Raw genomic sequence first — 27,068 nt, forward strand, 5'->3', positions numbered from 1 at the left:
ATGATTGAAATTTATTGGAACTAAATGAAGGTTTTGAACATTCATGTTACATATCAGCCTCTTCACTGCAGATTAAATCCATCCCAACTGTAGAATGATAAGATTCTAAGGTATTTTGAAACAACGTGTGAAATCTTTGATGTGAAATTGAAGTTCATATTTGGAGGGGAGTCAGCACCTCAGGTCACAAGTCGCGAGAAGGTACGAGTTTGGAGGAATATTCTTTCCTTCTAGGGAATTACACAAGCAAATAGTTTGAGAGTGTAACGGCCACATAACTACAAAGACAGCTTCAGAGTAGCTTCAGAAATATCAAACCTTCATTCAGTGAAGATCAAATTCAATCACCATGGTAGCATTGACTGTGACAAAAGGATTGCTCATGGCTTTTGTGCTGGCATTCTGTGAATCGCAGAGTGAGTTTATTTGTAATGTATTACTTTGTTTAGAGTAAAGCCATTTAATTGAAGAGAAAGTGCTAATTACTTAATCAGAAAATTCAATGCACAGTATATTAATATGAATGAATATATGGTCGGAAATGAATTGTGATAATTTGTGCTGTCGCATTATAGAAAATTCAAAGTTGTTGTATCATGAGAGTCATTTTCTTGGTCTGTAAAAGATCCTTATTCAGTAACAGTGTCAAACAGGCATGATAGGATTTGTGTGGCACTTCTCTAAAAGTCTTACTATTAACATTTAGTAACTTGTTTCTGTTCACTCACTGTAATGACATTCCCAGAAAATCAGCTTCAATTTGATGCACAATGATATCCCAATAAAAGGAAAACAGAAAAACTTGGAATTGAATCTGCTTGTCATAACGAAGCTCCATTTTTAGGTCTGCAAGACAAGTTGGATAAGTAGCTGCATTTGCAAGTTTGATTGGTTTAATCTTCTGTGATCTTCTGACCAAAACTTTAACTGTCTCACCAATCCAAAACTGTTTCATTATACAACATTGTATTTGACTGCCTCAAATCTGCATAAAATTTTGAGGAGACCCAGTAGATCAAAATGAGTCACTTGCCATAACAATGGACCTCATCTGTGCTGTCTGTTAATTCAATGTATCACCCCTCAGCCTTGTTCCCTTTTGTGTTTTGAGATGTTTCTAAAAACTGGATAAACACTAGACAAGTGTAGGCGAGCACTTTCTTTCTCTTTTATGAAAACATTGCTACCTTATGGCAGTTATTTACAAGAAATATTACAAAAATCTCCCATTGGACAGACTAATTTCAATGAGAATGCAGATTGAAGATTGGACTATAACATTTTCCCTATATTCTTCAGCCAAAAAAAAAAAGAATATAGCCCAGAGCTGCGAGATTGTGAACAAGAAATCACCCTGTTGTTGAAATGCATTCTGCTGTAACTTTATTAAATTGGAAATCCCTCCTAGTTTATCTTCTTTATTTAATCTGTACCTGTGCTGAGATATAGAAAATCTAACATATCATAATGAGATTCCTGATCACTAATGCCTCTCTTTTGTAGACAATACCACATCTCAAATAGCCACATTGGAAGAAACCAATGTTCTCTCAATGATGCAGTCTTTATTCACAAACACCAAATCCAGAACATCTCATACCATCGTGCGCAATGTCAGTTTCAGCCATTCAGAGACAGCAACAAGATTTTTTCAATAAAACTTTGCAAGGTACATACTGCTATGAGATAAAACAACTGAACAAGTCTTTTACTCTTCAGAAAAGCATTGTCTAGAATTTATAACTTCCTCCTGTTTCTTTCTTATGTCTCCATATATCTTCTCAACCTCATCTTGTTTGTGCTTTGCATCTCTTCATTGCATAGTCATTGAGCATATAGATGTGTTCAGATGGGGGTGATAACTGGGATTCATTTGTTTACCTGGAGGATTTATAATGGACGTCTTTGCATAATAAACAAAAATGTAAAAAGTACGTTCCAATCCTAACTTTCACTGCCATCTAGTCTAAAACATAAACTGTCATTTTCTCAAGCTATTCTAATGCTGAGGCATTAAATAAAGCAAAGGCAACTTGCCGGCAAAAAGTTAAGGCTCATGCTTCAGAACTAGCCAAGCTGTTCCAGTCCAGCCACAACACTAGCATCTACATGACAATTGCCCAGATATGTTGAGCTCACAAGAAAGAAGGACAAGGTCTGAGTTGGCCATCTACTATCCCATCAGTGTACTTGAGGTCAACAGTAAAGTGATCAATAGTAATCAACAGTGGTAACAAGTGGTACTTGATCAACAATAAACTGCTCACTGATATCCAATTGTGGGTTCCATTAAATCCAGTCCAATCCTGATTCCATTACAGCCTTGTTTCAAACATGGAAAAAAGAGCTGAACTCCACAGGTGAGTTAACAATGTCTGCACTTGACGTGAAGGCAGTGTTTGGCTGAATATGGCATCAAGGAGCCCTAGCAAAAATTGAGTCAATGGGAATTAGCAGGAAATCTGTCTACTGTTTGGAGGCTATTGGGCACAATGGAAGATGGTGGTAATTTTTGGATGGCAATTATCTCAACTCCAGGACATCACTTCAGGAGTACTTTAGGGTAGAGTCTGCGTCCCAACCATCTTCAGCTGTTTCTTCAATGCCCTTCCTCTGTCATATGATCCACAGTGGGGATGTTTTGCTCATAATTTTACAATATTCAGCACCATTTGTAACTCCTCAGTGACTGAAGCATTCCATGACTAATTGCAGCAAGACTTGGACAATATCAAGATTTGGACCGACAAGTGGCAAGTGTCTTCCATAACACAGAAGTGCCAGACTCTGACTATCTCCAACAAGTGAAATCTAATAATTACATCTTGACATTCAATGACATTATGATGAATCCCCCACTATTCATTTCTGGGGGGGGCTACCGTTGACTAGCCATTTAAATACTGTGCCTGCATGAGCAGGTAGAGGTTTGGAATCCTTTGATGAGTAGCTTGCCTCCTGTCTGCCTAAAGCTTGTCCACCATCTTCAAAGCACAAGTGACGAGTGTGATGGAATATTCTCCATTTACTTAGAAGGATGCAACTCCAACAATACACAACAAGCTTGAAACCATCCAGGACAAAACAGCCTGCTTGATTGGTCCCCATCCACCACTTTTAACATTGTCTGAGAGGTTGGTGGAGGCAGGTCGTATGCTCGCAAAATTTGAGAAGCATCCAGATGAGCAGTTAAAATGCCAGGGCACAGTTGACTATGGATTAATTGCAGGTAAATGGGATTAGTGTAGTTTGGATTTTGCTAGTTAGCATAGACATGGTGAGCTAAAAGGCTTGTTTCTGTACTGTATGACTCTATGAGATACTGGTCCAGTTGGCGATACCTATATCCTGTAAAAGAATACATATTTTAAAAAATGCAAATCTATAGATTCTATAATCATCCAACAGTGTGGAGAACAAGACTGGATGTAATACTCTCATGATTCTGTACCAGAGGTTTGTAAAGGCTCAATATTATTTCCTTCCTTTTGTACTCAATACTGTATCTTTTTCCTAAACAGTTTAATAAATGTCTACTACCTTCAAAGTTCCAAGTCACATGATCTCCAGGCTTCTTTGGCCCTGCAGTCTTTTGAACTATGGTATTAGATCTGTATAGCCTCTCCCCATGTCTTCTTGCAAAATGTAGTACTTCATTACCTCTCTGTATTAAATTCCTACTGTTAGCATCCAATGGCAATAATTTAGCATGATCTCAGGCACACTGTGAGCATACCTTTAGAAATTTGTTAATAACATCAATGGTAAAACTCTAAAACTGTAACTCTGAGCTCCAATGTTTACAATTCTAAATTAAAATGCAGATAGTCCTGTTCCTTTGTCTTGTATTCTGAAAGAAAAGCATTTCAAGATTTTTTTCCAATTGATCCTCCTCAATGGTCAGTCTTGGGACCCTTTCTGGATATATGTTAATAATGTAGACACTGAGGTTCAAAAGACAATTTCAAAATTTCTGCATGATGGCAAAACATAGAAGCATTATGAAATGTGCAAGGGTAGTGTGGAACTTCAAAATGATATTGACAGGTTGGTGGAGGGCAGATAGCTGACAGATTAACTTCAGCACTGGGAAGTTTGAGATAATATGTTTTCATTAAATTAATACTGGCAGAACCAAATAAAGGGTATTCTAAAGTGGGTGCAAGTGCACGTGGGTGTATCTGTGTATAAGTCATTAAAGGTGGCGGGATAGTGGAGAAAGCAGTGAATAAATAAATAATATAGTATCTTGGGCTTTATCAACAGGAGAATAGATTAGAAAAACAAGAAGATTAAGCTAAATTTTAATATAATGTTAGTTTGGCCTCAGCTGGAATATAATACCCTCACCTGGAGCTTTGGGCACCACACTTTAGGAAAGAAGTGAAAATGTCAGAGAGAGTGCAGAAAATGTTTACAAGGATGACACTTCAGTTATGAAGATAGATTGGAGAAGCAGGAAGTACGTTTTCTTGGAAAAGTGAAGGTTGGGAGGAGATTTGAGAGAGGCATTCAAAATCAAGAGGGGTCTGGACAGAGCAGAGAAGGAAAAATGGTTCCTGCTCAGGAAAGGATCAAGGATCACATGACACTGATCTGAAGTAATTGGCAAATAAAGCAAAAGAAACATGAAAAGAAAGCATTTACACAAAATGAATAATTAAGGTCTGGAATGCATCTCCTGTGAGCGGTGGAGGCAGATTCAATTGAAGATTTCAGGCAGGATATTAGATGGTTATTTGAAAAGGGAAGAATATGCAGGGTTTCAATGAGATGCTACTAAGTAAGATGCTTACTCAGAGAGCCAGTGGAGACATGATGGGCTGGATAGCCTCTTTCTGCCTGTGATTCTGTGAAGCATCATTTCTGCAAGAGTTTCTTGCACTTCATATACATGATGTGTGAATGCTTTTAGAAAGCTCTTGAAATTTTCAGAAGGTAGCTTCAATTGTCAGCTAAGTTTCCCTCTGTTCTGTCAGCTATTACCCAGGGTCCACTTCACACGTACCTGCTATCACAGTCAAACGTTTCTGGAACTCTGAATTTATCTAAAGGCATTGGCACAGTAATGGACGAAGTTAACAAGGAGGTGAGCAATCCGAGTGAAATTCTTGCATCAGCTGAACTCTTGGCTTACCAACTGGTGACCACTGCTCCAACACTTGCCAAATTTGTGGAAGATACAGATGGAATATTGCCAACACCAACATCTGCTTTTTATGGTACCAGGTTGGATAACACATGTACGTAGTTATTACCTATGACTAACAGATGTAAAGTATTCAGATAATCTGTATAATATAGATGCTAGTGTAGAAGGGAAGCTACTAAACACAGTTTATTTGAAATTTTAAACTTCACTGACAGTTATACACTTATTCTCCACTAAAATTAATTTGCTGAATGTAAACAACCTGTTGCAATACTGGAAATCTGAAACCAACACAGAGAAAGCTAGAAAATGTCAGCAGTTCTGGCAGCATCTGTGGAGAAAGAAACACAGTCAATATTTTGAGTCCAATATGATTCTTCTTCAGAACTGAGTTGTACCAAACTCAAAATGTTAAATTTTAACTTTGTTCGGCTCTCCACAGATGCTGCGAAACCAGTTGAGTTTCTCCAGCATTTAATCTTGGAGATGTTGTTTAAGAAAAGATGAAATAATGAATTAAAATGAAAAATAATACAAAATTCTTTCCTACATTACTGATGTGCATTTCTGAGAGAAGTAACAAGAAATAGCTGTGGCATTTTCTGTTACAATCATTATTTCCACACTTGAAAATGATTTTAATTCATCGGCACCTGCTCATTCAAAAGCATACATGATGCATCTGTATTTGCTGATCGACTTACTCATAGCCTCATCTCGATCTTCGCTGTCCTCATCCTCAGTAAAACTATTCATCGCTCACTATGTAAATCCCCCTAGAATAGTCTTAATCTCTGTTCCCCTAACATGGAATGCAGAATTAAATGGATAAAGTTCTGGTTAATCCACAACTATATCTTTTTTTTCTGGTTTTATCACATTTTAGGAAGAATGTGAGTGTACTTGAAAAGACATAGAGAAAATGATTGTTCCCTTTGGAGCAAAGGAAATTGAGAGAATGTTATGCTTCAGTTATACAGGGCACTGGTGAGATCATATCTGGAGTACTGTGCATGGTATTGGTCTCCATATTTAAAGAAGGATGTAAGTGTATTAGGAGCACTTCAGAGAACATTTACTAGACTAATATCTGGTAAAGGCAGATTGTCTTCAGAGGCAAGGTTGGACCAGCTAAGCTTGGATTCCACTAGGGTTTAGAGGAGTAAGAAGGATGGTGCAGGTCAATCAATAATTTCAAATGGAAATTGCTTGTGCATCTGAGAGACTTAGACTTACAATTCTGCTGAGATTGAGGAAGGGTTTTTGTCACATAGCACTTGTATCCTTACCTTTTGACCAGGAGGCCTGAGTTCAAGTCCCACCATTGGAAAAGATTCTCAGTATTTAGAAGCGAATGGACTTATTAGCAATAGACAACATGATTTTCTGTGTGGAGGGGGTGACTAACTTGATCAAGGTGTTTGAGGGGGTGACAAAGCTGATTGATGAGGGAAAAGCGGTTGATGTGTCTACATGGATTTCAGTCAAGCCTTTGACAAGTTCCCTTATAACAGACTGATCCAAAAGGTGAAGTCACAAAGTATCAGGATTGAACTGGCAAAAGAGATATAGAACTGGCTTAATCATAGGAGGCAGTTGGTTGCAGTGGAAAGATGCTTGGAATGGAGATTTCTGACTAGTGGTGTCTCACAGGGATCAATGCTAGGATCTCGGCTGTTCATGGTTTACAGAAATGATTTAAGTGAAAAAAGTGGCTGACTTAATTAGTTAGTTTGCAGGTGATACAAAGATTGGTGGAGTTGGAAATAGTGAGGAAGACGGTCAGAGGATACAGGATGAAAACAATGACTGCAGATGCTGGAAACCAGATTCTGGATTAGAGTGGTGCTGGAAAAGCACAGCAGTTCAGGCCATATCCGAGAAGCAAGAAAATTGATATTTCAGGAAAAACCCTTCATCAGGAATAGAGGCAGAGTACCTGCAGGGTGGAGAGATAAATGAGAGGAGGGTGGGGGTGGGAAGAAAGTAGTATAGAGTACAATAGATGAATGGGGGTTGGGATGGAGGTGATAGGTCAGAGAGGAGGGTGGGGGAGGGTAGCAAAGAGTACAATGGGTGAATGGCGGTGGGGATGAAGGTGATAGGTCAGAGAGGAGGGTGGAGCAAATAGGGGAAAAGGAAGTTAGGCAGGGAGGACGAGTCATGGGGACAGTGCTGAGCTGGAAGTTTGGAACTGGGGTGAGGTGGGGGAAGGGGAAATGAGGAAACTGGTAAAGTCCACATTGATGCCCTCGGGTTGAAGTGTTCCGAGGTGGAAGATGAGGTGTTCTTCCTCCAGGCGTCAGGTGGTGAGGGAGCGGTGGTGAAGGAGGCCCAGGACCTCCATGTCCTCGGCTGAGTGGGAGGAGAACTTGAAATGTTGGGCCACAGGGCGGTGTGGTTGATTGGTGCGGGTGTCCCAGAGATGTTCCCTATGTCAGAGGATACAGCAGGATATAGATCAGTTGGAAGCATGGGTAGAAAAATGGCAGATGAAGTTTAATCTGGACAAATGTGAACTAATGTATTTTGGAATGTCAGGTATAGGTGGAAATTTTACAGTGAATGGAAGATTCCTTAAGAGTATTGATATGCAGAGGGAGCCGGGTGTGCAGGTCCATAGCTCACTGAATGTCGCAGCGCAAGTAGGTAAGAAAGTAAAAAAGACGTATGGCATGCTTCCCTTTAGAAGGGGCATTGAGTATAAGAATAGACAAATTATGTTGCAGCTTTATAAAACTTTAGTTAGACCAAACTTGGAATATTGCTCACAGTTCTGGTCACCCCGCCACCAGAAAGATGTGAATTCTTTGGAAAGGGTACAAAAAAAAGGTTTACCAGGATATGGCCTGGTACAGAAGATTTTAGTTATGAAGAAAAGTTGGATAGACTGAGTTTGTTTTCACTGGAATGCAGGAGTTTGAGAGGTGACCTGATAGAAATTTATAAGATAGTGAATGACATGTTTAAAGTGGAATGTATGAAGCTTTTGCCCAGGATAGAGGGATCAATTAATAGTGTACACAGATTCAAGGTATGGGGTGGGGGCAAGTTTAAAAGAGGTGTGCAAGGCAAGTTTTTCACACAAAGTGGGTGAGCGTCTGATAAGCACTGCCAGATGCAGTGGTGGAAGCAGACACAACAGCAACATTCAAGAAGCACATAGAAATGCATGAATAGGAAGGGAAACAGAGGGATACAGATCATGTAAGTGAAGACAGGTTTAGTACGGAAGAGCAAAATGAGTCAGCACAGGATTGGAGGGCCCGATCCTGTGCTGTATTGTTCTTTGTTCTACTCCGGGGTGTATCATAACTCAACTGAGACTAGGGATTGGGAATGGGTCTGAATTAATTGCTTTATAGGGAGCTGCATTAATTCAATGGGAAATGGCTTTCTTTGCTGTAATCTCTATGAGGTAATTAACTGACCATATGACAGCAATTTTATGGGGCTTTTTTTGTATTTTGCTGGTAGTATACAGGCATCATAGGATTCCTGCCAGGTCAATGTGATTGTAAATTATTTATGTTAATATTTACTATTTCTGAATGTAACAAGCTATTTGTTGCAGAATTCAAGGGTTATATTCTCCTTTCAGTGAAAACGAAATTACATTTTGAATGAACTCTCCCACAATATTTAATAGAATTACAATTAGAAATAATAAAACTCCTATTTTAAATTTAAATTTAAATAAGCTCTTGAAGTCCCCTATCTTTCAGATAACTGTTCAAATAGCATGACCAAGAATGAATCATGCCATACAAGTACAGAATTCTGATTAACTCAACCCCAGGAAGGAAAAACCTGATGTACCACAAAGACAGCTGTGTAATCAAGTCAGATGTTCCACAACCCCTGCAGGGAACACATTCACTTTGAATTAGCTTGACCTAAATAAATGTGAAATTCTGGCATTAAACCAAGAGCTTGTTTCATTATGGTGCACTAATAACTTAACATAAGGCCAAATGATCATTTAATGCATGAGATGACTTTTCCTTTTGAGGATTAAAAGCCAGAAAATAATTTGACTTACAACATTTCTAATATTATGCATAATTCCTGATCCTCAGATTAACCCGCACCAGTCATCTCTTTAAAGGACTGAGCAGCCTATGGTCCTTTGAAACTAGTCACTTTCAATGCATTGTACAGATTACACAGCACACTATAAGGAATTATCCACTAATTGAAACAAAGTAATGGAGCACTGCTGTCAGAGCTGCATCCTCTGATTGACATTTTAAGGCCCTATCTGCCATCTTTGATGAATGAAATGAAGGGCTTATGCCCAAAATGTCGATTCTCCTGCTCCTCGGATACTGCCTGACCAGCTGTGCTTTTCCAGCACCACACTCTTCAACTCTGACCTCCAGCATCTGCAGTCCTCACTTTCTCCTTTTTAATGTAAAAAGATCCCAAGGTCTGTTCAGAAAATGGAAGGGGAAAAGTATTAATTAGTTATGAGATGCCTTGGATGCCCAGATAACATGAAAGATGTGCATGTGCATTTTTTCCAAGTTAATTCTTACTTCTTATAAAGAGAAGCATTGAGTCACTTCTACATAGGGAGACCATAAATTTAACTTTGAAATATCTAATACAAAGCTAACTTAAGAATGACAATTCATATCTCAGTTCTGGTAAAAACACTCTAAGGCACTTTTTGGGGGCATCATCCTCCCAATGCTGGAAGCACATCACACAAAATAAACTTAATATTGGTGATCAAAAGATTAATTAATGCAACAGGTTTTAGGAAACAACCCCAGAGTGAGAAAATAGAGACACAGAGAGGTTCAGAGAGAAAACTACAGTCTTTATGCCCTAAATAACTGTAGGCCTGGTTTCCATTAATGGGGTAATGAAAATTAGGGATGCACAAGTAATCAGAAATGGTGAAACATTGATATCTTAGAGATCTATTCAACAAATTGTTCCCTCTCCAAACTCCATTCAAGATTGGTAGGAAACCAAATAATTTGAAGACAGCAATTTGAATTTCATGTCAATAAAAACACACAAACATCAACTCAAAACTTCAATTACCTTATTATTTGTCTCTTCAGGTACTAATCCACCAGATGTCTCTATTTTCGGTGTAAAGGCATGGAAATTTGGTTTGATTTCAGCTGTTATCCCAATATTTTTGGTTGTAGAGGGTCTGGCTCTTGCCATTTACTGCACCAAGTGCAAAAAGAGACGCAGGTAAGGCCTTAGTTCATTCACTGCTGGTCTCTCATGATCAGTTCATTGAACAAGTCATTTCAAAGGTGCCTGTTGTGTTGCATGACTCCCATAAGTTGGAAATAACCACTCAGTATTACACAAATATGTAAGATGATGTCCAATGTCCTGTGAAATGTTGCATTGTTGATTTTAGTATTTTCAAAGTAGTACAGAGTTCAGTGAGATTGCATTCTGGATATACATGTATACATAATTATAAGAATATACTTCCCAACTCTCTGTGTATAATAGTATAATAGTCACATGGCAAGTTCTTTTTTGGGATGTATCGTGCTTCTGTTGAAAAGATAAATGAACATATAGTCCACCTCATCTTTGATTAAATACACTTCTATTAAAAGTTTTGTCATATTAGATTTTGTTACCAATTGACTTGGTTCTCAATAGAAAGAAATTGTGAAAATTAGGATGTTTGGAAAAAGGGCAAATTAGGCAAACATCAGATAACATGTTTAAAAATGAATGCAGAGATGGGTTTTATGCAGGCAAGCAATTAAGCAGTTGAGTAAGTGGAGTAAGGATGAAGAGTGAGGATAACAGGGAATGTTAATGTATAGCAGCATTTTTCAGGGCTGAGTTTTATGTAGGTACTAGGCAACCCCATTTTGCCAGGTGGCAAGACCAAGAGCTTCATCTTGTTGGTATGAGGCAGACCATCTCTATTAAGGATGCCAGTCCAATTACAGAGCTAGTAGTTCAACATAGCCACCACTAATGGTGGCCACTGTTTGGACTGACTGAGTAGGATCAGAGTGCACTAATGGATACTAAGGGCAGCATAGTGGCTCAGTGGTTAGCATTGCTGTCTCACACCAGCATGCACCCAGGTTTGATTCCATCTTGAGTGACTGTGTGGAGTTTGCATTTTTTCCCAGTCTAGATTAGAGTGGTGGTGGAAAAGTGCAGCAGGTCAGGCAGCATCCGAGGAGCAGAAAAATCGACATTTCAGGCAAAAGCCCTCATTAGGAATTTCTGATGAAGAGCTTTTGCCCGAAACATCAATTTTCCTACTTCTTGGACGCTGTCTGACCGCTGTGCTTTTCCAGCACTACTCTAATCTAGACTCTGATCTCCAGCATCTGTGGTTCTATTTCACCTATTTTCTCCCAGTGTCTGCACAGGTTTCCTCTGTGTGTTCTGGTTTCCTCTGTGTGTTCTGGTTTCCTCCCACCGTCCAAAGATGTGCAGGTTAGTTGGCTTGGTCATGCCAAATTGCCCCATAGTGTGGAGGCTCGATGGATTAACTATGGGAAATGCAGTATTATGGGATTAAACTGGGTCTGGCTGGGATGCTCTTCTGAGAGTCGGTGTGGATGCAATGAGCCAAATGGCCTGCTCCCACACTGTTGGGGTTCTATAATTCTTAAAGCCAAGTAAGTAACTATGTCGCCTGCCTCCTGACCATCCCCAAAGACTGGTACAATGCAAACAGATGAGTGGAATCTTATAGGGGTCTGATCAAAATGTGCTATGGTGTGATTTATAGAAGAATAGCAAGAAAGGTCCATTGAGACCTATTTCAAAGTCAGGAGCACCACTGCATCTTTTGTGCATCTGCTGAGTAAAGAGCTCAGTTTCTCACTAGGCATTGGTGAGTTGACAATTACGGATGATTATTGCTTGTTAAACGTCTTAGTAACATCAAAACTTGCTTCATTAATATCCAGCTATTAATATCTATATTACCAAATGTGTCAAACAAGTTAGCTGTTGAGAAATCTCAATTTTGAAGTCAGAGTGTAGCAAACTAATGGCCTCCATGTTGTTCAGCACCTAGTAGCATCTCAGGGCATGATTCAGGGGCAAATATTCCTTATTCATAGATGTTGGCATCTGACATTTCTCAACCTATCATGAACTCCATGCCACCTTCTCACTTTCAGGAGTCTTGTGACACTCACTCAAATACCCATTCATCCTACTTTTTCACGTATCTACCCACATTCCCACATCACTCACTCACCCCTACACTGAGCATTTAAGCTTACCATATTGTAGCTGCTGTTAGAAGGCTTGTGTCTTACACACTGATCCTCTTTGCAGGTCTCGGCTTGGTTTTCTGAGCTAAGGCAGCTCTTCAGGATGCTGCATCAGAATAAGACCCTTTTAAACATAACCAAGGAAACTAGGTTTTCGGATTCATAGTGTTGGATATCATAATTCTGATGGAGGAGAAAGTGATGACTGCAGATGCTGGAGATCAGTGGCGAAAAGTGTGGCACTGGAAATGTACAGCAGGTCAGGCAGCATCCAAGGTGCAGGTGAATCGATATTTCGGGCATAAACCCTTCATCAAAAAATTCCTAACGTGCAGTGCTTTTCCAGTGCCACAGTTTTTGACCCATCATAGTTCTGATGCCAGTTGGAACACTTGGGCTCAAGGTTTTTTAGTCATGCCCTTTCATCAGAACTGGTTGGACCCAGGAAAATATCAAAAGCTTGAGGCTTATGCCACTCTCCTTTCACCATCCAGAATGGATATGTTAAATGGGATATGTTACTTAAGGTGAGGACAGTGATTAGGAAAGGCAAAGAGTGAATGGATGAACTGTAACAATTTTTATTCATGTTTAGCACAAAAATAAAATGGGAAAGGTGGCTCAACCATAGCTGACAAGTGAAGTTCGTGATAATTAGATCCAGGGAAGGACGTACACATTGGATTAAAAAAGCAGCAGACCCCAGGATTGGGAACAACTTAGATTTCAGTAAAGGAGACCAGAGGATTGACTAAGAAGGGAAAATAGAGTACCAGAAGAAGATTTCAGGGAACATACATACTGATTGTAAAAGCTTCTACGCAGTTGTAAAGAGATAAAGGGTGAGTTAAAACTAATGTAGGGCTCTTACAGACAGAAGTAGGGAGAGTTATAATGGGGACAAAGAGATGGCAGACTGATTAAATACATTTTTTGGTTCTATCTTCACAGAGGAGAAAGTCAAGACTGCAGATGCTGGAGATCAGAGCTGAAAAGTGCATCAGGCCAGGCAGCATCCAAGGAGCAGGAGAATCGACGTTTCGGGCATGAGCCCGAAGAAGGGCTGAAGAAGGGCTCATGCCCGAAACGTCGATTCTCCTGCTCCTTGGATGCTGCCTGGCCTGATGCACTTTTCCAGCAACACATTTTCAGCTTTATCTTCACAAACGCAGACACAAATAATGTTATAAAAATGTTGGGGAATGCAGGTTCTAATGAGAAACTGAAGAAATCAGCATTAGAAGGGAAATAGTATGAGTGAAAATGTTGACATTAAAGGCCAACAGTTTACATCTCAGAATAGTTAAGGAACTAACACTAGAAATAGTGAATATATTGGTAGTCATTTTTCAAATATCTACAGACTCTAAAACAGTTCCAATGGATTAGAAAGCGCCTAATGTAACCCCACTATTGATAAAAGGATATAAAGAGAAAATAGAGAACTGTAGACTAGTTAGCCTGATGTCAGTATTGAGGAAAACAGAAAGAGACCTTTATAAAAGAATTAGAACATAGAACAATACAGCACAGAACAGGCCCTTCGGCCCACGATGTTGTGCCGAACATTTGTCCTAGCTTAAGCACCCATCCATGTACCTATCCAATTGCCGCTTAAAGGTCACCAAAGACTCTGACTCTACCACTCCCACAGGCAGCGCATTCCATGCCCCCACCACTCCCTGGGTAAAGAACCCACCCCTGACATCTCCCCTATACCTTCCACCCTTCATCTTAAATTTATGTCCCCTTGTAACACTCTGTTGTACCCGGGGAAAAAGGTTCTGACTGTCTACTCTATCTATTCTTCTGATCATCTTATAAACCTCTATCAAGTCACCCCGCATCCTTCGCCGTTCCAATGAGAAAAGGCCTAGCACTCTCAACCTATCCTCGTACGACCTATTCTCCATTCCAGGCAACATCCTGGTAAATCTTCTCTGCACCCTCTCCAAAGCTTCCACATCTTTCCTAAAGTGAGGCGACCAGAACTGCACACAGTACTCCAAATGTGGCCTTACCAAAGTCCTGTACAGTTGCAACATCACTTCACGACTCTTGAATTCAGTCCCTCTGCTAATGAACACTAATACACCATAGGTCTTCTTACAAGCTCTATCCACCTGAGTGGCAACTTTCAAAGAGCTATGAACATAGACCCCAAGATCCCTCTGTTCCTCCACCACACTAAGAACCCTACAGTTAACCCTGTATTCCGCATTCTTATTTGTCTTTCCAAAATGGACAACCTCACACTTGGCAGGGTTGAACTCCATCTGCCACTCCTCAGCCCAGCTCTGCATCATATCCAAGTCCCTTTGAGGCCGACAACAGCCCTCCTCACTATCCACAACTCCACCAATCTTCGTATCATCTGCAAATTTACTGACCCACCCTTCGACTCCCTCATCCAAGTCATTAATAAAAATTACGAACAGCAGAGGACCCAGAACTGATCCCTGCGGAACTCCACTTGTAACTGGGCTCCAGGCTGAATATTTATCATCTACCACCACTCTCTGACTTCGACCGGTTAGCCAGTTTTCTATCCACTTGGCCAAATTTCCCTCTATCCCATGCCTCCTGACTTTCCGCATAAGCCTACCATGGGGAACCTTATCAAATGCCTTACTAAAATCCATGTATACTACATCCACTGCTCTACCCTCATCCACATGCTTGGTCACCTTCTCAAAGAATTCAATCAGACTTGTAAGGCAAGACCGACCCTTCACAAATCCGTGCTGGCTGTCCCTAATCAAGTAGTGCCTTTCCAGATACTCATAAATCCTATCCCTCAGTACCCTTTCCATTACTTTACCTACCACTGAAGTAAGACTAACTGGCCTGTAATTCCCGGGGTTATCCCTATTCCCTTTTTTGAACAGGGGCACAACATTCGCCACTCTCCAGTCCCCTGGTACCACCCCCGTTGACAGTGAAGATGAAAAGATCATTGTCAACGGTACTGCAATTTCCTCTCTTGTTTCCCACATAATCCTAGGATATATCCCATCAGGCCCGGGGGACTTGTCTATCCTCAAGTTGTTCAAAATGTCCAACACATCTTCTTCCTTCCTAACATGTATCTCCTCTAGCTTACCAGTCCGTTTCACACTCACCTCTTCAACAATACGGTTCCTCTCATTCGTAAATACAGAAGAAAAGTACTCATTCAAGACCTCTCCTATTTCTTCCGACTCAATACACAGTCTCCCACTACTGTCCTTGATTGGACCTACCCTCGTTCTCGTCATTCTCATGTTTCTCACATACGCATAAAATGCCTTTGGGTTATCCTTGATCCTATCCGCCAAAAATTTTTCATGCCCTCTCTTGGCTCTCCTAATCCCTTACTTCAGGTCCCTTCTGGCTATCCTGTATCCCTCCACTGCTCTGTCTGAACCCGGTTTCCTCAACCTTATGTAAGCCTCCTTCTTCCTCTTTACAAGACATTCAACCTTCCTCGTCAACCAAGGTTCCCTCACACGACCATCTCTTTCCTGCCTGACAGGTACATATATATCAAGGACACGTCGTATCTGTTCCTTGAAAAAGTTCCACATTTCAATGACATCCTTCCCTGACAGCCTATGCTCCCAACTTATGCTCCTCAGATCCTGTCTTGCAGCATCGTATTTACCCTTCCCCCAATTGTAAAACCTACCCTGTTGCACGCACCTATCTCTCTCCATAACCAAGGTGAAAGTCACAGTATTGTGGTCACCATCACCAAAATGCTCACCAACTAACAAGCCCATCACTTGTCCTGGTTCGTTACCGAGTACCAAATCCAATATGGCCTCCCCTCTTGTGGGACAATCTACATACTGAGTTAGAAAAGCTTCCTGGACACACTGCACAAACACCGCCCCGTCCAATCTGCTTGATCTAAAGAACTTCCAATCAATATTTGGGAAGTTGAAATCGCCCATGACTACTACCCTGTGACTTCTGCACCTTTCCAAAATCTGTTTCCCAATCTGTTTCTCCACATCTCTGCTGCTATTGGGGGGCCTATAGTAAACACCCAACAAGGTGACTGCTCCTTTCCTATTTCTGACTTCAGCCCATACTACCTCCAAAGACAGACCCCCCTCGAACTGCCTTTCTGCAGCCATTATACCATTTCTAATTAGCAATGCCACACCCCCTCCTTTTTTACCACCCTCCCTAATCTTACTGAAACATCTGTAACCAGGAATCTCCAACAACCATTCCTGTCCCTCTTCTATCCATGTTTCCGTGATGGCCACAACATTGTAGTCCCAAGTACCAATCCATGCCTTAAGTTCACCCACCTTATTTCTGATACTCCTTGTGTTGAAGTATACACACTTGAACCCATCTCTGTGTCCGCAAGTATTCCCTGTCAGTACTATCTTCTCCACAGCCTTCCTACATTCTTGGACATCCTGAAAAACAGCTAACCTACTTGCTGGACTACAAGTCCAATCCCATCCCCCTGCCAAATTAGTTTAAACCCCCCCGAAGAGTGCTAGCAAACCTACCCCCCAGGATATTGGTGCCCTTCTAGTTCAGGTGCAACCCGTCCTGCTTGTACAGGTTCCACCTTCCCTAGAATGCAGTCCAATTGTCCAAATACCTGAAGCCCTCCCTCCTACACCATCCTTGCAGCCACGTGTTCAACTGCACTCTCTCCCTATTCCTTGCCTCACTGTCACGTGGCACCGGCAACAACCCAGAGATGACGACTCTGTCCGTCCTAGCTTTCAGCTTCCAGCCTAACTCCCTGAGCTCTTGAATGACCTCCCCACCTCTCTTCCTACCTATGTCGTTGGTGCCAACGTGCACCACGACTTCTGGCTGCACACCCTCCCCCTTAAGGATTCTGAAGACACGGTCCGAGACGTCTCAGACCCTGGCACCCGGGAGGCAACAAACCATCTGAGAGTCTCGCCCATGCCCACAGAATCGCCTGTCCGTCCTCTAACTGGAGAGTCTCCTATAACTAGCGCTCTCCTCCTCTCCCCCTTTCCCTTCTGAGTCTCAGAGCCAGACCTCACGCCACAGACCCGGTCACTGCAGCTTACCCCTGCTAGGCTGTCCCCCCCACCAGTATCCAAAGCGGTATACCTATTGTTTAGGGGAATGACTACAGGGGATCTCTGCACTGCCTGCTTCCTCCCCTTCCCACCTCTAACTGTTACCCAGCTACCTCTGTTCTCTGGCGTAACTATGTCCCTGTAGCTTCTATCTATCACCTTCTCAGCCTCTCGAATAATCCTCAGTTCATCCAACTCCAGTTCCAGTTCCCTAACTCGTTCTGTGAGGCGCAGGATCTGACTGCATTTCCTGCAGATGAAGTCGGCAGGAGTATCGGTGGTCACCCCTACCTCAAACATCCTGCAGAAGGAACATTCCACTGCTTGTGCTGCCATTACTCTACACTTCGTCTCCAAAGCAAGAACACTGAGTAGCTTACCTGTGAACTTTAAAGTTAGATTAGAGGAGGAGGATGGGAGGGAGGCCTGGGGTTTAGAATACACCCACTCAAATATCAATCACTTACCTTCCCGACCAGTTCTGCGCTCCAACCTCACTTCCGCCCAGCTCGCGCCGCTCTCTGCTGAGAAAAGCTTTAGGAGCAGAAACTTGAAAAACAGTGAGAGGATCAAACAGACACTGCATGGATTTGTAACAGGAAAATCATGCTTGATAAATTGACATGAATTTTTCGAGGATATAACTAGAATAGATAAGGGACTTTCAAAGGCTTTTGATAAGATCCCACATAAGGGACTAGCATGTAAAATTAAAATGCATGGGATTGGGAGCAATGTACTGTCATGAATTGAGAACTTTGGCAGACAGAAATCAAAGAGCAGAAATAAGTAGGTTCTTTTCTGTGGACTATTGCAGAGATCAGTGCTTAGACCCTCGCTATTCATAACATATATTAATGACTTAGATGATGGAACTAAATGAAATATCTTCAGGTTTGCCATGACACACAGTCAGGTGGTAGAGTGAACTGCGAGTTGGATGCACAGATGCTTCAGTGTAATTTTGATGCATTGAGTGAGTGCGCAAATACACGGCTGGAGAAGTATGTCGAAAATTGGGAGGTTCTCCACTTTAATAGCAAAATCAGGAAGGCAGATAATTATATGAAGAAGGCAAATAGGATGTTGGCCTTCATAATTAGATGATTCAGATACAGGAATAGGGATGTATTGCTGCAATTTTACAAGGTCTTGGTGAGATCATTCCTGGAGTAATGTGTGCAATTTTAGTCTCCTTATCTGAGGAAAGATATTCTGCCGATGGAGGGAATGCACCAAAAAGTTTACCAGACTGATTCCTGGGAATGACAGGACTGACTAATAAAGAAAGACTGGATTGTTTGAAACTATATCCATTGTAGTTTAGAAGAATGAGGGGAAGGGAGCGTGATCGCGTAGGAATCTATACATTACTCACAGGACTAGACAGGATAATGCTGAAACAATGTCTCAATTGCAGGAGTGTCCAGAACCAGGGATTATAGTCTCAGGATATGGGCTGGACCATTTAGGACTAAGATGAGGCAAAGTTTTTAACCCAGAGAACATAGAACATTTGGCCCTTAATGTTGCACCAACCTGTGGAACCAATCTGAAGCCCATCTAACTTACACTATTCTATTTTCATCCATATGACCATTTAAATACCTGTAAAGTTGGCGAGGAGAAAGTGACGTCTGCAAATGCTGGAGATCAGAGTCAAGAGTGTGTTGCTGGAAAAGTATAGCAGGTCAGGCAGCATCTGAGGAGCAGGAGAATTCTGTTGAAGGGCTCCAGCCCAAAATGTCGTTTCTCCTGCTCCCTGGATGCTGCCTGACCTGCTGTGTTTTTCCAGGAACACACACTCGACTCTGTAAAGTTGGCGAGTCTACTACTGTTGCAGGCAGTGCATTCCATGCTCCTACTATTCTCTGAGTAAAGAAACTACCTCTGACATCTGTCCTATATCTATCATCACTCAATTTAAAGCTATGCCCCGTCATGCTAGCCATCAACATCCAAGGAAAAGGCTCTCACTATCCACCCTATCTAAGCCTCTGATAATTTGTATGTCTCAATTAAGTCACCTTTTTCTCTCTAATGAAAACTGCCTCAAGTCCCTCAGCCTTTCCTCATAAGACCTTCCATCATACCAGGCAACATCCTAGTAAATCTCTTAACCTTCTCCAAAGCTTCCACATTCTTCCTATAATGCAGTGACCAGAACTGTATGCAATACTCCAAGTGCAGCCACACCAGAGTTTTGTACAGCTGCAGCAAAACCTCCTGGCTCCAAAACTCAATCCCTCTACCAATAAAAGCTAACACACCATATACCTTCTTAACAACCCTATCAATCTGGATGGCAACTTTCAGGGATCTATGTACATGGACACTGAGATCTCTCTGCTTATCTACACTACCAAGAATCTTACCATTAGCCCAGTACTCTTTATTCCTGTTGCTCCTTCCAAAGTTAATCACCTCACACTTTTCCACATTAAACTGCATTTGCCACCTCTCAGCCCAGCTCTGCATCTTATCTATACCTCTGTAACCTGCAACATCCTTCAGCACTATCCACAACTCCACCAACTTTAGTGTCATCCGCAAATTTACTAACCCATCCTTCTTCACCCACATCCAGGTCATTTATAAAAATAACAAACAGCAGTGGCCCCAAAATAGATCCTTGCGGTACACCACTAGTAACTGAACTCCAGGATGAACATTCCCTTTGTCTTCTTTCAGCTAGCCATTTTCCGATCCAAACAGTTAAATCACCCTCAATGGTGATGCTGTGGAATTCATTGTCATAGAAAACAGCTGGAGACGAAACATTAAATATTTTCAAGAAGGAGCTAAAAGTAGTTCTTAGGACTAAAATGATCAAAAGGAATGGGAAGACACGGGAATAGGGTAAGAAGCTAGATGATCAGTCGTTATCATATTGAATGCCAGATCAGACCTAAAGGCTGAAGGATTTACTCCTGCTTTCACATTTTTTATTTTAAAAGAAAGAAGCACTAATGACTCACCAACACACCCAAAATGACAAAGATACAAGCAAGAAATTTCAAGTCCTGTATGACTGTTCTTCAAAACAGTAAAGAGACTGGTTAATTATAACCCTGGGTTTTGAGTGGTGGCCACAGAAGAAAACAGAACCCCTATCATGCATCAGGCCAGGAGAAGAGGTGAGAGGAAAGGGGTGTAGTCACGATCATCATAGTTCAGACCTTCTGTGTTTTGTTGAGAAATAAATGCAATATCATTATAATTAAGGTCAAAACAGTTGAAAATACTTTTACATTGTATTTAAGTACAGCTTGCAAAAAAGCTACTAAAGTTTCCATGAATTACAGAGATCTTATGAACACTTTCACTGGAACTTCAAATACACTGTTCTTAACTGAGAAACTTCTCTTTTTGACTAATTGCTTAATCAAACAAGTCTGTGCCAATGCAATAGATAAATTATCTTAAGGTGCTCTTCCACTTTTTAACAAAATAAATAAAAATCAATCTTATAACTGATATTTATTAAAAGATTTTAATACAATTTATTCCTAAACTTTTATTAAAAGATACAAAATAAACATGTAAAATATTACATTTTCAACTTTGTCATATAACGTTCTAACTTTAGACAACAATGTAAAGTGCACAACACTGGCTCAATCCACTCTTGAACATCTTTCTCAATTCCAGGCATAAATTGTAAGCAGAATGTTCATATTTTTGGCTGTACCATTCAGTTTTGAAAAGCAGGATACAAAATGAATTACAGAGAGTGAACAATTATAATGGTGAACAGCAGAGGTGCATAACATTGCAACTTGATGTAATGCTCTTATTAATATTTTGAGATTAATAACGTGCAGCAAACAAATCAAAATGATTTTAATAGAAAAATATTTTCATAACTTGTATTTCTTACAAATTCTTGCTTCTCTTTTTTCAGGGAACCATGGTACTCAGAACATATTATAATTCCATGCACACAAGCTCTCTGGCTCTTTGGCAACTAACCCATTTAGGTGCATTTAATTTGATAATGATTATCAGGAGCCTTTTTAGCTGTCAAGTGCATGAAGAAGGGTGGTGTTAGACCTAAAGTCATATTATCTAATACTAATTTAGGCATGTTTTAGCACTAGATAATGATCAAGGCTGGTGGCAATGTCGAACATTTTCAAGAACACTAACACAAATTGTACTGACCCTCTCTCTCTGACAGATGTCAACTAACACAGAGATCAGGGAGTCAATTTAAGATGTTCTTTCACTAAACCACAAGATATGTGCATTTTTCTTAAACTTTTATTTTTAATATTGTGATTCATCTTAAATAGATAACTTACTTATTTGATATTAGTGGGGACATTTTCTCAAAAAGATGGATATACAGAAAAGGTCTTCCATGTTGTCAAGGCTATGGACCAAATGATCAAAAATGGGATGAGAATAGGTTGGTGTTTGGTTTTGACCAGCATAGACTTGATGGGCTGAAGGGCCTTTTTTTGCTCTATAGACATCTATGACTATGACTTCCATGTGTGTTCCTAGTAGTTAGCCTTCATTTAGTCTTCAAAGTTTGTGAGAAGATTTGTAGCTCCGGTGCTCGTTGTTGTGGTTCTGTTCACCGAGTTGGAAGTTTTTGTTGCAAACGTTTCGTCCCCTGGCTAGGCGACATCATCAGTGCTTGGGAGCCTTCTGCGAAGCGCTTCTTTGATGTTTCCTCCGGTGTTTATAGTGGTCTGTCCCTGCCGCTTCCGGTTGTCAGTTTCAGCTGTCCGCTGTAGTGGTTGGTATATTGGGTCCAGGTCGATGTGTTTGTTGATGGATTTTGTGGATGAATGCCATGCCTCTAGGAATTCCCTGGCTGTTCTCTGTCTGGCTTGCCCTATGACAGTAGTGTTGTCCCAGTCATTTAGTCTCTTTCTCATTGCTCCAATTAAAGTTGAAGTAGACTTATAATCAAGTTTCTGGTTTAAATAGGTTAAAGGATAGTCCATTACAAGTTAGTTTCATTTAATTCATTCCTGGGATCTGGGCTATGCTGACCAGCATTTATTGTCTGTTCCTAATTCCCTGGAGAAGGTGAACTCTTGAATTGCTGCAGTTCTTATTTCTGGCGCTTCCTTAGGAAACAAAAAAAAAGATTTAAGATGAAATTATTGAAATTGATATTGAAACTTGTGCAGAGAAAACAATAAAGTACCTGTATGAGGAAAGTTCTAACAACTCCCATTGGGACCATTGGTTGGGTTTCTTGTTGCTGAAGAGGAGAATTTAAAGTTGGCTGGTACAATGACTTCTGTAGTTGAGTAGTCAATATTTTTTTGTACAAGCAAGCTCCACAGGACAGTGGATTTTGAGAAGCAAGAGAGGATTCTCCCTTTCTAGTTCTGTCAAGATAGTGCTTATGATTTCCCAATTACAGTACTTTATAGCCAATCACTTGCTGTTTCAACATGCCTCTCTCTCTTTCCACTTGCGTTCAATGCCTGAAGGATTTTTTTTCCCCAGCTAGTTCAAGACTGAATCTCTCTTTATCTTTTTGAATCATCCTCAGCTTCAAAGCTAAGGTGGCTGGACTGAAGGATCTGTTTCCATGCTCTGTGATTCTATGCTGTTACCAAGTGACTGTGGCAAAAGTGCATCATGTTCTATATGGAACATTGGCCTTCTAGAGACAGCACCTCTCCTATTTGTGGTCTTTAGTTTTCTTTTCTGGTCAATGCCCAATTTACAATTTTGTAACGAGTCATCAAGGAACTTTATTATCTCTTGGCTGGGAGTCATTACATGACTACCATGTCTCACTGATGTTTTGTAGAATGTGCAGTTGTAGAGTCAGGTGATGTGTAGCAGCTATGTTTTAATTTCTTTTGGCCAGTTACAGTTAGGTTCACTTTTTTTAACAAAATGCTGTAACATTTAGTAACTTTTCCCCTAAAGAATGACCAGATCATAACCATACAATTATGACATGTATATTTGTGCGTGAAGTTTTAGATAACTTCTTAATATTTAATCTAAATGGTAAATAGCTATAGTATTCACCTGTTTCTCTAACTTAATAGGAAAGCAATGCCAGTGAAAAGCTATGATGACAGTGAAGCTGCTGAAACAATTAATGCTGAATCCAATGAGAATACAGTGACAATGAACAACACAACACTCGCACAGTAAGTTGACCAGCAGTAAATGGCATAATGAGCCAAAAAAGGAAAAAGAATAACTTAAATTGTTCAACACAATAAAATCTATTTAGTTTTAATTGGTTATGCAGTTATTCGGGTCATTTTCCTCTGTTTTCTAAGTCTAAAATATTTGTTACATGTTGCAACCCACTTGGAGACCAAGAACATTGAAGAAGAGAAGGGCTTTAATTTTATTTCTTAGGATGGTAGTTAGGCAAAGGAGGGACAACCCCTGGCTTGCAATCTCAACCTTGCAAGCCAGGGTGTGTTCCTAGTAGTTAGCAATCTGAATTAATAAAACTCATTTAGCCTCTTTCTCATTGTGGAGCTTGCACATTCTCCCCATGTGTGCGTGGGTTTCCTCCGGGTGCTTCGGTTTCCTCCCACAGTCCAAAAATGTGCAGGTTAGGGAATTGGCCATGCTAAATTGCCGTAGTGTTAGGTGAAGGGGTAAATGTAGGGGAATGGGTCTGGGTGGGTTGCTCTTCGGAGGGTCAGTGAGGAGTTGTTGGGTTGAATCTGCAAACTCCACACAGACAGTTGCCTGAAGCAGGAATTGAACTAGGTCTCTGACACCGTGAGGCAGCAGTGCTGACCACCGTGCCACCCTCTCGACAAATTCAGCACTTTGACAGTTTTAACAATTATCAACAGACAAACGTATGAAATAGGCCCATGAGTCTGCTCTGCCATTTAATAAGATCATGAATGATCAATTCCTGCTTCAAATTCTATTTTCCTTTACCCCAATAACCTTTGATTCCCTTAACAACAAAAATCTATTTACCTCAGCTGTAAAACTATTTAATAACTCTATTTCCACTACATTCTAATGCAGGGAGTTCCAAAGTTGAATGACACACGGAGAGAAAGTCCAAAAATATTCAATTCCTCTCATGATAAAGGAAAGCACCACATTAGCCTTCTTGCTATACCTACATACTTTTTATGGCTCATGCTCCAGAGCACCTTTGATTTTCTCAGTTGTTCTCCATTTAAGTAACACTTTTTAAAAATTTCTTCCTGCCAAAGTGATCAACCTCAAATTTTATCACATTATGCTCAGTTTGCCAGATGTTTGTCCACTAACTCAATCTATCTATATCCATCTGCAACTTCCTTACATCTTCTTCACATTGTGGGCGGCACGGTGGCACAGTGGTTAGCACTGCTGCCTCACAGCGCCAGAGACCCGGGTTCAATTCCCGCCTCAGGCGACTGACTGTGTGGAGTTTGCACGTTCTCCCCGTGTCAGCGTGGGTTTCCTCCGGGTGCTCCGGTTTCCTCCCACAGTCACAAAGATGTGCAGGTCAGGTGAATTGGCCATGCTAAATTGCCTGTAGTGTTAGGTTAGGGGTATGGGTGGGTTGCGCTTCGGCGGGGCGGTGTGGACTTGTTGGGCCGAAGGGCCTGTTTCCACACTGTAAGTAATATAATCTAATCTAATCTAATTGCCGCCATGGATTCATTATCCTCATCGAAGTCATTGATGTAAATTATAAAAAGTTGAAAGCCCAGCACAGACGCCTCCAAGACTCCACTCATCATATTCTGCAAATCAGAACGAGACTAATTTATTCTTACTCTCCATTTTTTCCATCCAGGTAATCTTCTATGCATGGTAATGCATTGTGCAGTACACTATGAGCTTTAATTTTCCACAATAGTCTTTGACTTTGCACCTTACCAAATTCTGGAAATTGAAGTACAGTCTGTCTATCAGCTCCCCTTTATACATATCACTGATTACTCAGTAAAAGAACAGCAATAAATTGGTTAAACATGAAACCAAGCTCACTCTTCCTGATTAATTTGGGTTTATTTACATGTGCAGTTGTGACCTCTTTAATGATCGACTCAAAGATCTTCCTAATAACAGATGTCAGGCAAACTGACTGAATGTTTCCTGCTTTCTGTCTTCCTCCCTTCTTGATTACAAGAGTTACTTTCCCATCTGATAGAACCTTTCTGGAATCTAAGAACATTTGGCAAAGTAATATAATTTCATCGACTGTCTTATAATTAATCTCTTTTATGATGCTAGGTTTAGCCCACAGCTTCATCATTTTGCTTAATTGAGCTTCGCTTCTGATTCACAAAACGTCCTCTTTCCCTCCTGTTCTGATTCACAGCTATTACTGGAATGCTTTTAGTATCCTGTATCATAAAGAGAGAAACAAAATATTGGTTCATTCTATCTGTCATTTCCATATTATCTACTCCTAACTTCATATTCTCATTCTCGAGAGGACCAACATTCACTTTATTTATTCATTTTAAACACTTGGACAATCCCTTGCTATCCATGTTAACATTTGTAGCTATGTTCCCTTCATACTCTATTTGTATTCGCCCTGATTAACCTATTAGTCATTTTCTACTGTTCTTTATGTTTTGACTAATCTTCCAACCTGCCACTCATCTTTGTGTTGTTACATAGCTTTCCATCAGTTTTATGCTTTCTTTCAGTTCTTTGGTTAGCTACAGACTGTGACCCCATTTTTGTATTTTTTTCTTTAAAATAGGAATAAAATCAGAGGGTTAGATAGAATGGACAGTGAGAGCCCTTTTCCTCAGATGGTGGTGGCTAGCATGAGGGGACATAGCTTTAAACTGAGGGGTGACAGATGTCAGAGGTGATTTCTTTACTCAGAGAGCAGTCAGGGTGTAGAACGCACTGCCTGCAACAGTAGACTCGCCAACTTTAAGGGCATTTAAATGGTCATTAGATAGAATTATGGATGAAAATGGAATAGTGTAAGTTAGATGGGCTTCAGATTGTTTTCACAGGTCAGCACAACATCAAGGGCCGAAGGGCCTGTACTGTGCTGTAATGTTTTTTGTTCTATGTTCTATAAACTTTCTCTAAGTATTCTGTAATATGCCTTTAACTGTGTGGTGTCTCTACTATGTATCTCCTAGCCTAGAACCCTAGTTCACTTCGGCAAGCTCAGCTTTAATGCCCATTGACATTGCTATTTAAGCATAAAACTAATCTCAGACTCAGTTTCGTTCCTTTCAATCTGGATGAAAAATTCAATCATTCCTACTTAGGAATGCTTTTATTCTGAGGTACTGAAATAATTTTGTTACATTGCACAATACCAAGACTTAAGCTCTCTTGTTTGATTCTAGAATGTTCTATCCAAAGAAAATATCACAAAAGCATTCTTCACACTCCTCTACTACTGCTAACCTGATTTTTCTAGTTTACATGTAAAATAATGTAATTTATGATTTTGCTATCCCTTCATCACAAGCAATTTTTTTTCTTGTATACTTTATCTCACATTACTGTTGCTTTTAGCAGCCTGCAGACCTTTCCCATTAATGTCATATTTACTAAGCTCCATCCTAATTTATTCTACATCCTGACATTTGAAAGCAAAGTTATCTCTAACTATTGCATCAATACCATCCTTGATCAACATTGCTACCTCTGCACTTTACTTAGCTTCCTGTGTTT

The 27,068-nt window shown here is 40.5% G+C and overlaps 1 pseudogene across 1 annotated transcript in view; it reads left to right on the plus strand.

Annotated features, from left to right (window-relative positions):
* Positions 1 to 349: 349 nt before the first annotated feature.
* LOC122539332 (uncharacterized) overlaps positions 350 to 27,068 on the plus strand; it is a 35,626-nt pseudogene continuing 8,907 nt past the window's right edge. The window contains exons 1-4 of the transcript XR_015759087.1: positions 350 to 416; positions 4,980 to 5,243; positions 10,228 to 10,366; positions 23,483 to 23,587. The product of XR_015759087.1 is annotated as an uncharacterized LOC122539332 (transcript). The remainder of the gene's footprint in view (positions 417 to 4,979; positions 5,244 to 10,227; positions 10,367 to 23,482; positions 23,588 to 27,068) is intronic.

The sequence above is a fragment of the Chiloscyllium plagiosum genome, unplaced genomic scaffold (assembly GCF_037043375.1).
Source record: "Chiloscyllium plagiosum isolate Xiang-an unplaced genomic scaffold, Cpla_swu_hap1 HiC_scaffold_2, whole genome shotgun sequence".
Taxonomy (NCBI): domain Eukaryota; kingdom Metazoa; phylum Chordata; class Chondrichthyes; order Orectolobiformes; family Hemiscylliidae; genus Chiloscyllium; species Chiloscyllium plagiosum.